This window comes from Acartia tonsa, chromosome 8, assembly GCF_053477335.1.
Source record: "Acartia tonsa isolate MP-2025a chromosome 8, ASM5347733v1, whole genome shotgun sequence".
NCBI lineage: Eukaryota > Metazoa > Arthropoda > Copepoda > Calanoida > Acartiidae > Acartia > Acartia tonsa.
Window position 1 is genome coordinate 48,308,182 of NC_137267.1, and position 15,681 is coordinate 48,323,862.

The 15,681-nt window shown below is 34.2% G+C and overlaps 1 long non-coding RNA gene across 1 annotated transcript; it reads left to right on the forward strand.

Annotated features, from left to right (window-relative positions):
* The first annotated feature begins 3,677 nt into the window (after window positions 1-3,677).
* On the forward strand, window positions 3,678-15,174 carry LOC145325669 (uncharacterized). The gene is made up of 3 exons (XR_013881544.1): window positions 3,678-4,037; window positions 14,045-14,149; window positions 15,088-15,174. It is a non-coding gene; the product is annotated as an uncharacterized LOC145325669 (long non-coding RNA).
* The last annotated feature ends 507 nt before the right edge of the window (window positions 15,175-15,681 follow it).

Consider the following 15,681-nt stretch of genomic DNA (forward strand, 5'->3'; position numbering starts at 1 on the left):
TAAATATGTTAACTTCTCAGCTTAAATAAAAGGAATTATGTAAATCAAAACACGATAAAACAAGGATGACAACATTCATAAAAGCGAAGTTTTAAATTCAGACGAAAGGACAATAACCCTTGTAGCGTGTCAGAACTGAATAAAAAATTTATATCTAAAGAAAATTGTATATAATTATTTATATAATTTTTCAAGGGGCGATTTTTTTTGGGTAAGGCAATGATTATGGTACCCTCCCCCAAAAATAGTTGTAAACCTTTCCTAAACTTATGATTCAGCGCTTAGTGAGATCCTAACTTTTAAGGATTGCAGTATGACTTTCTAACATGACTAAAAATATTATCAAAGCTAACCGTTATTGGCAGATGAAAACACTATACACACAGAAAAGCTTTGCTTCCAATAAATCTTTGAAAACGAAACCATGTAAAGAAAACAAGAATGACAATATTCATTAGATAAGAAGAGTATGAAAAATGAAGGAAAATTTTCATAGGATTTGGCCAAATAATTATTTATGGCATATCAGGGAGGGGGGGGGGGTGGGGTCATTGGTTTGTAATCTTTACTGGTACCAAAATTTTTAAATGTACGTTTAAGGGGTGTGTTAAATATCGTTAGGGGAGGGGGGGGGGGTAGGTGACAAAATTTTACACACCCACCTTGCAAAATCCTCTGTAAGCTAATAATCTAATAATAGGGACACTCTAACTTTTCTACGTTTCCAATGAGGGAGTGATTGAGTCAGTCAGTGAGGAAAGCCAGGGTGGGAGGGGACATTGAGTTGTTTATTACAACTGGTCCCCAAAGTTTTATACTTAGTTTTCTTTCATAAAGAAACCTAAATATCGAAACAAACCAAACCATATCTAATAAAGAAACATAGTTTAAGATTGTATTAATATATCAGTAAAAAAATTAAAAGTCATGTTGTACGACACCATGGAAACTGTCCCAATTTTGTATAACTTTTGCGGAACATGTTCCAGTTACGTCATATACGTTTCGGGAAAGAGAAAGGGAAGGGGGAAGAAAATCTCTTCAAAAGAGATGGGGAAAACCCCCTTTTCTCCCATCTCTTTTTTCTTCCCCCCTTCCCTTTTTTTTCTTTCCCCCTTCCCTTTCTCTTTCCCGAAACGTATATGACGTAACTGGAACATGTTCCGCAAAAGTTATACAAAATTAGGACAGTTTCCATGGTGTCGATTTTGATTAGTTGGTTCATAAAGCTGAGTGTCCACAAGTTTCCAACCGCTGATTGTAATCTACAGAAGGGGTAATTTGGTGTATCATCATGGGGGATGTGCAACAATCAATAGGCCATTGTCTTATACCTGTAGAGTGCCACGCATCTAAAATCTGTTTTTAAAATGAAACCATATTAAACAAAGTTTCAAAAAGATGAAACCTAAAAAGACATTTAAAAGGATTCTTAAAGACGTTTTTCGACTTAGAAACCTGTAAATCCAACTTACATCTTTAAAAAATATTAGCTTATGTGTTTTTAAGATTATTTTTCAATTTCACTATTTATTTTCTTATTTTTAGATGAATACTAGTTATCTATGGCACCGTATTATAGACAGTTTTCCGAGGATATTAAAATGAAAAAATATAAGATTAAAACTTTTTTGTTAGCCCCGAGGGACATACAGCCTTGCCTAACAAAACTTGTATTATTTTTTTAATATTCGTAGAAAATTGTCTCTAGCTTTACATGATTTTTAGTATGACTGAAAACCGGTTCTAATCCAGCGGTTATTAATCAGTTTGAAGCCATACTGGAAAAATATTTTAAAAGATTCTCTTTTTTTAAAGTCTTTTGACTTAGAAACCTTTAAAACTTAATTTACGTCTTAAAAAACATTAAATTACTAGCGGCTACGCCCCTAGAGGCCTCTAGTGGCACTTTAGATGTTTTTATTTGTTAAAGTCTCTACGTTACTTCTTTATGTTACGATAATTCTCTTTATGTTACGTTGAAGTCTCCCATATATTTTAAAAATATTTTCGATTTTTTTGTCATTTCTCTTGGAAGGGGTGTTGTACCCTCCCACAAAAACCTTCCCAGGACATATGAGAATCTACCTTGTTAAGGAGAACCCGATCGGTTCAGCGGTTAGCGAGATCCTTCGGTACAGAAACACAGATACGCAGACACACAAACAAACAGACAAACATCCTGTTACTTTAGTATAAGGATATGTGTTTTTTTAATACAAAGATTAATTATTAAGTCTTTTTTATGTATAAAGTAGTATCATGAAATGGATATATGATATACGTGGATATATTGACAGGGGAAAATTGTCATGTATTTAGGTTACTAATATGTAGCTTATTTACTGGTCATTTCGTTCATACAATAGGAGGTGATAAGATGGGGTAAATGGGATGGATGGGGGATATCGTTATTTTAGCCAGCGGCGAGCATCACTTTATTAGAGTACATGAAAATCTGTTACAACATCCAAGTAATAATATATCCATTCATGATGCTAATATTGTTTAATATGACATGCAAGTAGGATTAATTTCATTAATACTATACAATATTTATATATGCCCGGCAGACGCGCGTAACCCGGCTGTAAGTCTCTGTAAATTCAACCTTTTATAATTTTAAAAATCAGCTGGAAGTCTAAACGTGATCAAAATATGGAAATCCCTCTTTTCAAATTTTTAAAAATCTTTTGCATGGGTTTTAAATATGTGGCTGATGCGCGGATGCCGAGCACAAAGTTCTGGTTGAACACGGAAAAACCCAACCCCCTTATTTTTTAGATAAATCTATAATACAAAGTAGCTTGATGTCTGTCCGTCTGAAGCTTAAGATCTCGGTAACCACTGAACCGATCGGATTCTACTCTTCAGAGTATATACCTATTGGTCCCGTGGTGGTTTTAAGATATTTTCTTGGAGGGCGTTACACCCCCAACTCCCCCAAAAATGAAATTCCCCCCCCTCAAAAAAAATGGGGGGGGGGGAGTGTGGTTCGGGGCACCCGAAATTTTTTTTATTTTTTTAAAAACTACCTCATGAGGCCTTTGCGTAGCCACTAGTGAAAAATAAAGTAACAGGATTCCTGTCTGTCTTTGTGTCTACATATATGTAATGCATACCTCAGGATATTTAACCGCTGAATCTATTTGGTTCTCCTTTACAGTGAAGATTCTCATAGGTCCTAAGAAGAATTTTTTCTCTTTTTGGAGAGTACCTTAACCCTCGAAAGAGTAATTATCCACCCTGGAATAAAGAAATATTTTTTTCTTCTTAAAAGTAAAAAGTATATTTGACCCCCACTCTCTTCCCTAAAGTACCCCTAGTGGCCTCTAGTTCGTAACCACCTGTGACAAAAACTTTGGATGCCAGTGCAATTTACAGTCCATTATCCCCTCCCATTATATTATTCTTGTCCTTGTTATAAGAGTGGACGTGGATATATTGACGGGGGGAAATTTGTCGTCAATTTAGGTTGTTTTTCGTTTATTGATCAGTTCGTTAATCCAAGAGAAGGGGGGGGGAGGGGGGTGAATCGTAACGGGGGTGCATGGAAAGTATCGTTATTTAGCCAGCTGCGGGAATTAATTTTAGAGTACATGAAAATCTGGTGCAACATCCAAGTAATCATATATCCCTTATTATAATAATCTTTGATGTATTTTAGACGTGTAGATGGAACGGGTAGACACCACCCCCACCAATATTACTCCCGACAACCCAGACACTGGGATTCAAACCCGCAGCACTCATGGAGGCCAAAAACTATCACCAACTATGAAAACAAATCTTTGTTCCAAAAGATATCAGAATCACTGTTACCTAAACCCTTAATTGATGTGATAACAGATAACCCTGCGGGGCTTAAACAATCATCATGGGATGAAACAAATTTAGTGAGGCCTGTAATAAAAACTGGGGCCACAGGTTATGAACAAAATGTTGTTGAACGGCCAACAATACTTTATGAGGACGGGGATAGTGCCAGCGCAGAGAACAGAGCTTTCAATAATATTCTAACTAATAATATTCAAGAGGTTAGTCAACTATTTCTTAGCGTTAGAAAGTGTCATGTGTGACGTCATAAAAAGACGTCTAAAAAGAAAGGAGGAATGTGAGGAGAAGTGGGAAAGGAAACCCCTAAAAAAGAGATTGATAGTAGACTTATTTTTATGACGTCACAATTCACTAATTTTTAGTGAAGTATACAGTATAGTTAACAAGGATGACAAAAAAAGGACAAACGGGCAAACGGGTGACTTTTGAAGCTTGACTGAAATACCGACGGACTAGGTAAGATTAAATAGCAACCAATAAAATAATATCTTCCACCATTCTTCGCCACAAAACAAGGATGACAACCAGGGATCGGAAGCCTCACGTAAGCCGCGCATAAGCCTCAGTTTTAAACCTGCTTGTGAGCAGAAAAAAAAAATTAAGAAAGAAGGATCGTCTGCTAAAGAGCCGTTTTATACATCCAGCTGAATTTTATAGTGATAAAATCACGATTTCACTGAGGCTCACACGCGGCTTACGTGAAGCTTCCGATCCCTGATGACAACATCCATAAAAGCGAAGCACTGAAACGGTAGGACAAACGGACATTAACACTTGTATAGTGTCAGAACTGAATAATCAGAATATAAATGTATAAGAGTCGAAGCAAAATTGTAAGTAAATTTGTTGAAAAACTGCTTTATACAAGATAATGTTTATGGACATACTTACATATTTAGGACTTATATTCATAAAAAGGACGCGCACCAACTATTCTATTCCCCAACAAGGAAATCAACACATCAGCTACCGAATATTTTCGTTAGCATTAACATCATCAGGGTCTAAAAAATATTAAATTTTTTTACAAAAAAGTATAAGAAATTTTTATATACACAATAACATAACAAATCATTTTAGCAAAATGGTCAAAATTTAAAGAAACAAGGACAATTATATCAACAAAAAGCGTAGTAACAACAGGACTATGTAAATTTAAAATATGTAATAAAAAATTTTCTATAAAATAAAACAACTTACATGGTTATTTATATACAGTTTTTCACATAAAATTTAGCAGTATCTTCGTGCATTGTCAAGAAATGAATGAGTTTTTTTGGGAAAATTAGTTTGATATTTAGTTTCATATTTAGGACTCGATTATAGAGTTGCTTCGCTTATAACATTATACTTTGTTGTCCCAGGAATCAATATACCAAAAATCAGATCAATCGGATGATTAGATCACATAAAAATCAAAAAGTAAAAAAAAACATGTTTAAAATGGAAATTTTGGTAATGATTATAGAGTTGCTACGCTTTCTAAATCGTACCTACTACTAAAGGAATCACCATGCAAAATTTGAAATCGATAGGACAATTCTAACATGTCTAAATTAACGAAAAAAGCTATCCGTTACGGACGGACGTACGGACGGACCGACCCTAATTATAGAAAAGCTTCGCTTTTAATAAGTTAAGGAAGGTGGGGAGGTGGTAGGTTCAAATCATGGCCCAAACTGCCTAATTACTAAAAATACCAATAATAGGCCAATACACAGACGAAATTACAAGTAACAGGCCAGTATGACGTCATTTTTAAAGGCTTTATAAAAAGCTTCTATAAATTGTGAAATAATGGATCTACTACAGTTCACGGTAAAATATTGCTGGTAACGAATATTGCCAAAAATCTATGAATTTTAAAGGCTGCTAGCTGCCAAACGGCTGAACGTACAGATCATGCCCGCACATTGTTTTAAGCGGCATAAGAAGGCCTACAAATAATCTGGAATAGCCATAAATCAATAATGCATAATTATCTCGCAGTGCAGAGAAATGCGCAAAAAAGGCCTATATTACACGTTTTTTCTTCAGTGAAGCTTTCCCTGTGCATCATTGGATCTTGGCTATTCCAGATTATTTGTATGCCTTCTTATATCGCTTAAGCAATGTGCGGGCATGATCTGTACGTTCAGCCGTTTGGCAGCTAGCAGCGTTTGAAATTCATAGATTTTTGGCAATATTCGTTACCAGCAATATTTTACCGTGAACTGCAGTAGATCCGAAATAATAAATAAGAAAACAAGTTTTAAAATTGTAAAACATACAAAAAAGAACCTTAAAATTTAACATTTAATGTATTAATCTTTAAAAATGCTGATGTATAAATTTTGATTTTGACTGGTAATCAAAAACAGAAGTAAACCCAGGGGTATTAAGGGATAAGACAATGGCCGATAAATTGTTGTACATTCCCAATGATGATACACAAAGTTACCCCTTCTACAGTGGTTGAAACGTTTTTACACTCAACTTGATGAGCAAATCAATAAAAATCAGTAAAAGTCCCCAAAGTTATTAAGTCAACGAATAAGAGAACGTAATTATAAAACTTTGGAGACTATTGTAATAAACAGCCCAATGTCCTCTCCCTCCCTCAATAAACCTTGAGTTCTAATTTTTACAATCAGCATTTTATAAGAGATATTAAAAGTGAGTGAACTTTCACACAAAGAACCTGTTGAGCTGAACCCCCCTCCCACCTTTTTTTAAATTGAAAATAAGACGTGGGGGGTTTGCATTTCAATTTTTTTAATACCTTAGAAGGAAATGGGTAGCTGCAGGAGGCTCTAACCCTTCAGGGCTTATTTCTTAACACAGCGTGGCAATCATTAACATCATTAACCTAATCAAAAGCTAATTTGAAAATACGACTAAACCCGCTACTTCGTTTTCTTCATGATCCGAATATTTATCTATAAGTATCTAGATTTGAACACTTTTAGAGGATATTTAAATCTAGTAAAAGAACAATTCAGCAAATCTTAGCTTTTTGATTTATATTATTTGAATTTAAATATGAATAGGAGTAGTAATATGGGAATGGAACAATGGACAATTAATTAAGTGTTAGAGTTCTAAATAAATAGTCTTTAAAACCAGATTTATGTAGAAAAATTTCATGGCAAACTTTATTAAATTGTGAGTAAAATTATAATTAATGTGTGTCACAAATTGTTCCAGAGAGTAATATTAATTTCTTATAGAATTTTTTTGATAATTTCTCTAAAGCTTACAGAGCAATATCTACTATATAAGATAAATTTATTTTCTAATGTTTCTTGGGGCAAAACCCCGAAGGCTATAGGCGAAAAAGATATTAAAAAAATTGATAAAATTAACTGGATGATAGCCGCAATATCAAACCTTGCATAAATGAACTAAACTTAACAATTCTTAACCAATCACGCGTGGCTTCAATTCTATTTTTGCAACTAGTTTTGTCTACGAAAAATGTTATTTTAAAATCAGGGAGGGAGGGGACATTGAACTGTACATTACACTAGTATAGTAGTAGTACCCAAAGTTTTATATGTAGGCTTTAAAACTTTGGTTAATTTTATTGTATTTTGATTTATTAGTTCAAATGTCAAAACTTGCAGTGCCCATACTTTTTAATCAATATTTTATTCTACTGAAGGAGTAATTTTGTTTATCACCGTTGGGGATGTATTGTGTAAATAAATTTTTCGTCCATTGTTAAGATCCTTTGGTTAATATGGTTCTCTAATCTTATTTCTATATCAAACCTTGAAATGAAATGTTATTAGTCAGCAAATGAGAAATTTTAAGTTTAATAAAATGGAAAAGGACAAGGATGACAGCATCCATTACAGCAAAACTTTAATACTGTAAATGGTAGGACAAACGAACATTAACACTTTTGAAGCAAAAACTATTTATAGACTAGATGCGCATTTATCATAGGAATCTGAACTGAAAATTTAAGCTGTCTATCTTTAATAAAAAACCGAGAAAAATCACATTTCCTCTATAGCGTTACGGACTGACTGACTGACTGATGGACAAACGAACGAACAGCAAAGTGTATTAGAGTGTAGCTGTGCTATTAAAAATACAACATTTTTTATTTGAAATGTCATGTACAGACAATTACAGTTGAACATTATTAACTTATAGAGTAGCTTCATGCATAAAGTTTAAATTTGAAATAATGATTTTCAGCGTTTCTGGTATGATGTTTAGGACACGTGATCTTTTTTTGCGATGGCATACGTTTTGCCAATTTTGCTTCCTTATCAGTTTTGCAACACCCTTAAAAACAAACAATTGATTGACTGCCCTATATTAAAAAAATTACAATTTTTTTCACTCCCTCCCACTTGGTTATAATTGCATGGGGTATGCCAATCTCGACAACTGCTAGCATTATTGGGATCTGTTTTTAAGGAAAGCTATATATTGGTTCTAGAAACATGATTTTATACTTTTTCACTTTTGTGTTAAAATTGATAATTACTATTTTTATTACTAGCGGCTTCGCCCCTAGCCTCTAAGGGCTTTGCCCTAACAGGTATAATTACATTTTCTATTACCTACCCAGCGGAAAAAAATGCGAAAAAATTCATTAAAAAAAAATTGTGAAGGATTTTTTGTTTAAGGGGGGGGGGGTTTGGGGTGTCCCACCCCCCAAGAAAATAGCCTAAAACCACCACAGGACCAGTTGGTAAATACCCTGAAGAGTAAAATCTAATCGGTTCAGCGGTTACCGAGATCTTAAGGGACAGACAGACAGACGGACGGACGGACGGACAGACGGACGGACAGACGGACGGACAGACAGACAGACAGACAGACAGACAGACATCAAGCTACTTTGTATTATAGATATGTATTTAACCATGCTAAAGTTAAATAAATGTTATGTTACGTAGAAAATTGTCTGTAACAAGATGCTATACATAATCTTTCAGTATGGCTGAATCCGGTTCTAATCCAGCGGATATTAAAGGGTTTCGAAGCCATACTGTAAATAAAAATCTAACTTCAAAATTCCTACATACTATATACATAGCAGGGACCCAAAGGGATAAGACAATGAACAATACAATGATATAAATACCCATTTACCTCTTCTGTAGATTAAACTTATTGGTTAAAAAGTTCGGACACTACTAGCTTGAAGCTAACTAATTTGAACTCAATAAGAATTAGCCATCGAATAAGTTTTTAATACTTTGTGTACCAGTGTAATTTACAGTCCAATGTCCCCTCCCTCCCTGGATAAAATGACAAAATTACAGCTTTGCAGCTTTTAATCATGACCGCTGAACCAGAAATAATTATAAACATTAGCCATCAAAAATAGATTGAAAACATTAATAAACATGGATATATTGACAGGGGAAAATTTAGATTGCTAATATGGACCTATTTATTGGTCATTTCATTAATCAGTAGGAGGTAGATGGGGGTCATCGTTGTTTTAGCCAGCTAGGAGTATCACTTATTAGAGAACATGAAAATCTGGTGCAACATCCATGTAATTATGTATCGATTATTTAAAAAAATTAACAAATAGTGTCAGATTAATAATATTACATCAACTTGCAATTTAATATTATTAAAAGCTATAACTTTTCTATGTTTGTCCGTGCGTAGCAGATAGTTCTTAGTTCGTTACTACAAAGTCTGTACATCTATTTTACTTTTTGACAATTTTTTGTATTGTATATTTATCATAATCATCTGATTTTTGTGATAATGATTTCTAGAATAACAAGGTACAATATTATAAGCGTAGTATACTAAACAGTATCCTTATTTATGTAACTTTTCATCACATATACAATTTTGTCTAAAAAATTATTTGGCTTATTAAGTGCTTTTTTTGATTGGATGGTTTCAATCTAAAAGAGTACAATTGTTTAAATCAATCACTATAAAAGTACAGAAGGAGTAAATAATATGATCTTTATCTTTTTTAATTGAAAAAATAACGTTATAATTAAGGATGAATTAAGGGACTAACAGTTAAAGAGTATCTTCGCTCAAAATAATTGCATAAAGGAAAACTAAAAAGAATAAAAGTGTACACATTACTTTACCAGTGTACACAAAATAAATGCATAAAATTATTGTTCTATAACTTAATTATAGATCAATCTATCTATATATCATTACTTGAATGTTGCACTATTTTTCATGTACTCTAATAAAGTAAAACTTGTAGCTGGCTAAATTAACGATCCACCCAACTAACCCCTTTACCTCATCCCTCCCTCTCCTACTGGATTAAATGACCAATAAATGATGTTCATGTTAGCAACCTAAAGTGACAACAATTTCACAATATATCCACAGATATCTCATATCCATTTATATGCCCATAACCATTCCCACAATCAGTTTCTTATAAACTAACTGAAGACAGACGGACGCACAATTTGAATCATAGAGTGGCATGGCACAAATACCCAACTGTGCTATAATTTCCTTCGCCAGAATTGAACAATAAATACAAGGTGAAATCAATAAAAAGGATGATTGTTTTTTTTTATTACAAATCATTTGCAGGGAAGCTTTAGATACATTTAGATGAAATACAATTAGGGAGGGGGCATTGGACTGTAAATTACACTTGTACCCAAAGTTTAATCAACAAGTTTTGATTTGTTGACTTCATAACTTTGGGTACTCTTTATCAAATCTTTATTGGTTGGTCTTAACAAGCAGTGTCCAAACTTTTATAGCAAATAATTTTTAGATCCATTGGCAGATGGAAAAATAGTTATTTTCGCATCATTTAATATTCAGAGGTGAATTCTTAAAAAAATTGCCCCACTAAAATCAGTAAGGCTCACTAAAAATTTAGAGGGGATAATTTTGCCTCACTAAAGTTTTAAGAATTCACCTCAGCTTTCCGCTGAATGTAAACGAAAAAACGTAAGATTTCTTTTCCTCTAGGACCGAAAGACCTTGCCAACAAAATTTGTTTGATTTTATCATTTTATATTTGTGGAAAAATGGCCATAATACGGAAATGATTTTTTAGTATGCCTAAAAACCGATTCTAATCCAGCTAATATTAATCGAAAAAAAGTAAAATATATGAACAAATTCTTATGAAACTATGTTCTTAATAACTAAAACGTTTCAGACTACTGCTAATACGGGGGCCGTTTCCCCCAAAGTGCCTAGTCGAGCACATAAGCCCCCTCCCCCACTTCTTATTTTAAAATAATTGGAAAATAAAGGGGGGGGGGGACAGTTTTTTGTAGGGATCTAAAGGGATAAGACAATGGCCGATAAATTAATGTACATCCCCAATGATGATACACAAAATTACCCCCACTGTAGATTATAATTAGTGGTTGGAACGTTTGGACAATAATTAATCAATTCAAAAGTCCCCTTATATGTTAAGCCAACGAATAGGAAAATTGTTTTATAAAACTAGACTAGTGTAATAAACAGCCCATTGTCCCCCCTCCCTCTCTCTCTCTTTTTCTCTCTCTTTCTTTAAGTTATTGGAGTGTTTGTGTTTTACTTTATATCATCGTGTTAGGTTAGGTTATATTGGGTACAGGGATGCTCCTCCGGGTTAGGTTATATTGGGTACAGAGATGCTCCTCCAGGTTAGGTTATATTGGGTACAGAGATGCTCCTCCAGGTTAGGTTATATTGGGTACAGGGATGCTCCTCCGGGTTAGGTTATATTGGGTACAGAGATGCTCCTCCAGGTTAGGTTATATTGGGTACAGGGATGCTCCTCCGGGTTAGGTTAGGTTATATTGGGTACAGGGATGCTCCTCCGGGTTAGGTTAGGTTATATTGGGTACAGGGATGCTCCTCCGGGTTAGGTTATATTGGGTACAGAGATGCTCCTCCAGGTTAGGTTATATTGGGTACAGGGATGCTCCTCCAGGTTAGGTTAGGTTATATTGGGTACAGGGATGCTCCTCCGGGTTAGGTTATATTGGGTACAGAGATGCTCCTCCAGGTTAGGTTATATTGGGTACAGGGATGCTCCTCCGGGTTAGGTTAGGTTATATTGGGTATAGGGATGCTCCTCCGGGTTAGGTTAGGTTATATTGGGTACAGGGATGCTCCTCCGGGTTAGGTTAGGTTATATTGGGTACAGGGATGCTCCTCCCTGTTAGGTTAGGTTATATTGGGTACAGGGATGCTCCTCCGGGTTAAAGCCCGACGCAGGGGTTGTGCATTAAGCTCCCCCCTTTATGTAAATTGATCTAAAAATAAGAAGAGAGGGGCGCCGGGGGGGGGGGGTTCTTTTGCTCGCAAGAAGATTTGAAGGAAAGTACGGCTAATACTTTTTAAAAACTTGAAAAGAAGGAAATTAGTTTTCAAAGTAATAAATTTCTTCCAGCTCGTTTTTTAAAAGCTTTTCTATAATTAAGGACGGTCCGTCCGTACTTCCGTAACGGATAGCTTTTTTTCATTATTTTTGGCATTTTAGAATTGACCTATCGATTTCAAACTTTGCATGGTGATTCCTTTAGTGGTTAGATTACGATTTAGAAAGCGTAGCAACTCTATAATCGTTACCAGAATGGTCGTATGTCCATTTTAAACATGTTGATTTTTTTACTTTTTTAACAACAAATTATTATGTGATCTAATCATCCGATTTATCTGATTTTTGGTATATTGATTCCTGGGACAACAAAGTATAATGTTATAAGCGAAGCAACTCTATAATCAAGTCCTAAAAATGTAAGTATGTCCATAAACATTATCAGTATCAAGCAGTTTTTCAACAAATTTACTTTCAGTTTTGCTTCGACTCTTATATATTTATATTCTGATTATTCAGTTCTGACACTATATAAGTGTTAATGTTTATGGATGTTGTCATCCTTGTTTACCCTTATACTTTTTAGTACCTTGTACTTTTTAGTAGTTTACATATATTAGAAGTGTACATATATTAGTAATAGCAGCTGCGACCATAGCCTATAATACTCTGTATTTGAAAGGGTAGAAAAGGGCAAAATTAGCCTAAAACCATCCAAAATTAGTACAGTAATTCTTAATCTATAGATAAAAAACCTTGCTACTTTATAGGTTACATATTGTACTTTACAAATTTATGTACTAGCAGCTGCGCACCTAGAGACAAGAGGGGTGGGGTGTGGGATGGATAATTCGACCCTAAACTTTCAATTTAGAATGTTTGGAACTTAATGAACCAACCAATCAAAAATCAAAATAGTCCCACAGTTGTTGAGCCAACGAATAAAAAACGATAATATAACACTTTGGGGACTAGTTCAATAAGATTTCCAATGTTCCTTCCTCCCTGGTCCGTATAGGTTGTATAACAGATCTATAGCATAGATGTATATACAGACAACTACCTCCCTTCCTTTTTCAAAGACCTCTTTCGTCTGCTTCTAAATAATTTTCTGCTACTTGGCTGTGTTAGTATAAGCGATACCATTGCAGGTTGATTTTTATGACCCAATAAAAAGGTAGCACAAGGCGGTTGCGATGGGGATGGTTATTTAACTCTTTCTCCCTCTCGTGTTTTACTCTAATGGTTGAATTAATATAAAGATCTCTGTAATGAAATGGTGATATCTATGACAATTAGGCAAGACATTATTTAAAACCTTACATATCTAAGAAATTATATTGGATTTGACATATCTATCTATCTATCTATCTATCTATCTATCTATCTATCTATCTATCTATCTATCTATCTATCTATCTATCTATCTATCTATCTATCTATCTATCTATCTATCTATCTATCTATCTATCTATCTATCTATCTATCTATCTATCTATCTATCTATCTATCTATCTATCTATCTATCTATCTATCTATCTATCTATCTATCTATCTATCTATCTATCTATCTATCTATCTATCTATCTATCTATCTATCTATCTATCTATCTATCTATCTATCTATCTATCTATCTATCTATCTATCTATCTATCTATCTATCTATCTATCTATCTATCTATCTATCTATCTATCTATCTATCTATCTATCTATCTATCTATCTATCTATCTATCTATCTATCTATCTATCTATCTATCTATCTATTTATCTATCTATCTATCTATCTATCTATCTATCTATCTATCTATCTATCTATCTATCTATCTATCTATCTATCTATCTATCTATCTATCTATCTATCTATCTATCTATCTATCTATCTATCTATCTATCTATCTATCTATCTATCTATCTATATTTTAGGATATAGTTGCAGTAGGAAATGGAGTAGGGAAAACCATAGAAGCATTCTATCTTGGCTGGGTAGATGCTAACACCTCTTCAGTTATATTTCCTAATCTATTAAAGGTATAGTTATTTATCGAATCGTATTATAGACAGCTTTTCGCGGATATTGAAATGAAAAATTGTAAGATTATTAGTTTTATGATTTTTATTTTAATGCTAAAATTAATTTGTCAGTATAGCTGAGAACCGGTTCTAATCCAGGGGATATTAATCGGTTTCAAAGCCATAATTAAAAAAAATATATTTTATATATTTGCTGCATGGACGTCCAAGCTTTTTTTTATATAAGGGGGGATAAAATGAGGGGTTTCAAATTTTCAATGGTTTGATTGAGGTATTCTAATGAATTTTTAAACATTTTGATAATTTATTTATTTAAAGTAAAAAATAGTATAGGTCCTTGGAAGGTTTTGAACCATTTTTGGAGAGGGTGTCTTCACCCCCCTCCCCTCCCCCCAAAAATATTTTTAAATTCTTTTAAAAATCAAATTTAAAATGGGCTGAGATCGACTTTTCCCCCCTCCTAGTCGCTCCTGGAGGCTTCTAGGGGCGAAGCCGCTAGTGTATTATGTACTACTAGCGTCTGCGTCCCTAGTATCTAGGGATATTAGAAGGGGCATGAAAGTGCAGAAAAATAATTTAAAACCTTACAACGACTTTTAAAAAAAAATTAAACAGCCTAAAACCACCCTGGGACCTATAAGAAGCTTCACTCTAAAGGAGAACCATATCGGTTCAGCGGTTAGCAAGATCCTTCGCTACAGACAAAAAAGCTTACTACTTTATATAATAGGATGTAAGGGTCCACAGTTCGGGGACCCTTACCGATTTTGTATCTGGTCTTTAAAATTAGCTAATAGCGTCGGAAATATAAATACAGCCGAGTCAGATCAGAAAGCACTTGGGTAGCAGACGAAAAGTGTCTCCGCCACTAGGTCCATGTAGTTGTCTGGATTTAACACCTATCCTTTTAATTTTTTAATTGGACAACTTTTCAGGGAAGTCCTCTGTTTAATACTTTGTATGGAACTGTAAATAATACTGGACTAACCATTGCTGGCACTTTGCTACTAGGGGCTGGAGGTAATATTTAGCTAGATAGATAGATAGGTAGATAACTGTAAATAATACTGGCCTAACCATTGCGGGAACTTTGCTACTAGGGGCTGGAGATAATATTTAGCTAGATAGATAGATAGGTAGATAACTGTAAATAATACTGGGCTAACCATTGCGGGAACTTTGCTAGTAGGGGCTGGAGGTAATATTTAGCTAGATAGATAGATAGATAGGTAGATAACTGTAAATAAAACTGGACAAACTAATTCGGGCACTTTGCTACTAGGGACTGGAGGTAATATTTAGATAGATAGATAGATAAATAGATAGATAGATAGATAGATAGATAGATAGATAGATAGGTAGATAGTTAGATAGAAAGATAGTTAGATAGATAGATAGAAAGACAACTGTAAATAATACTAGACTAACCATTGCTGGCACTTTGCTACTAGGGGCTGGAGGTAATATTTAGATAGATAGATAGATAGATAGGTAGATAACTGTAAATAATACTGGACTAACCATTGCTG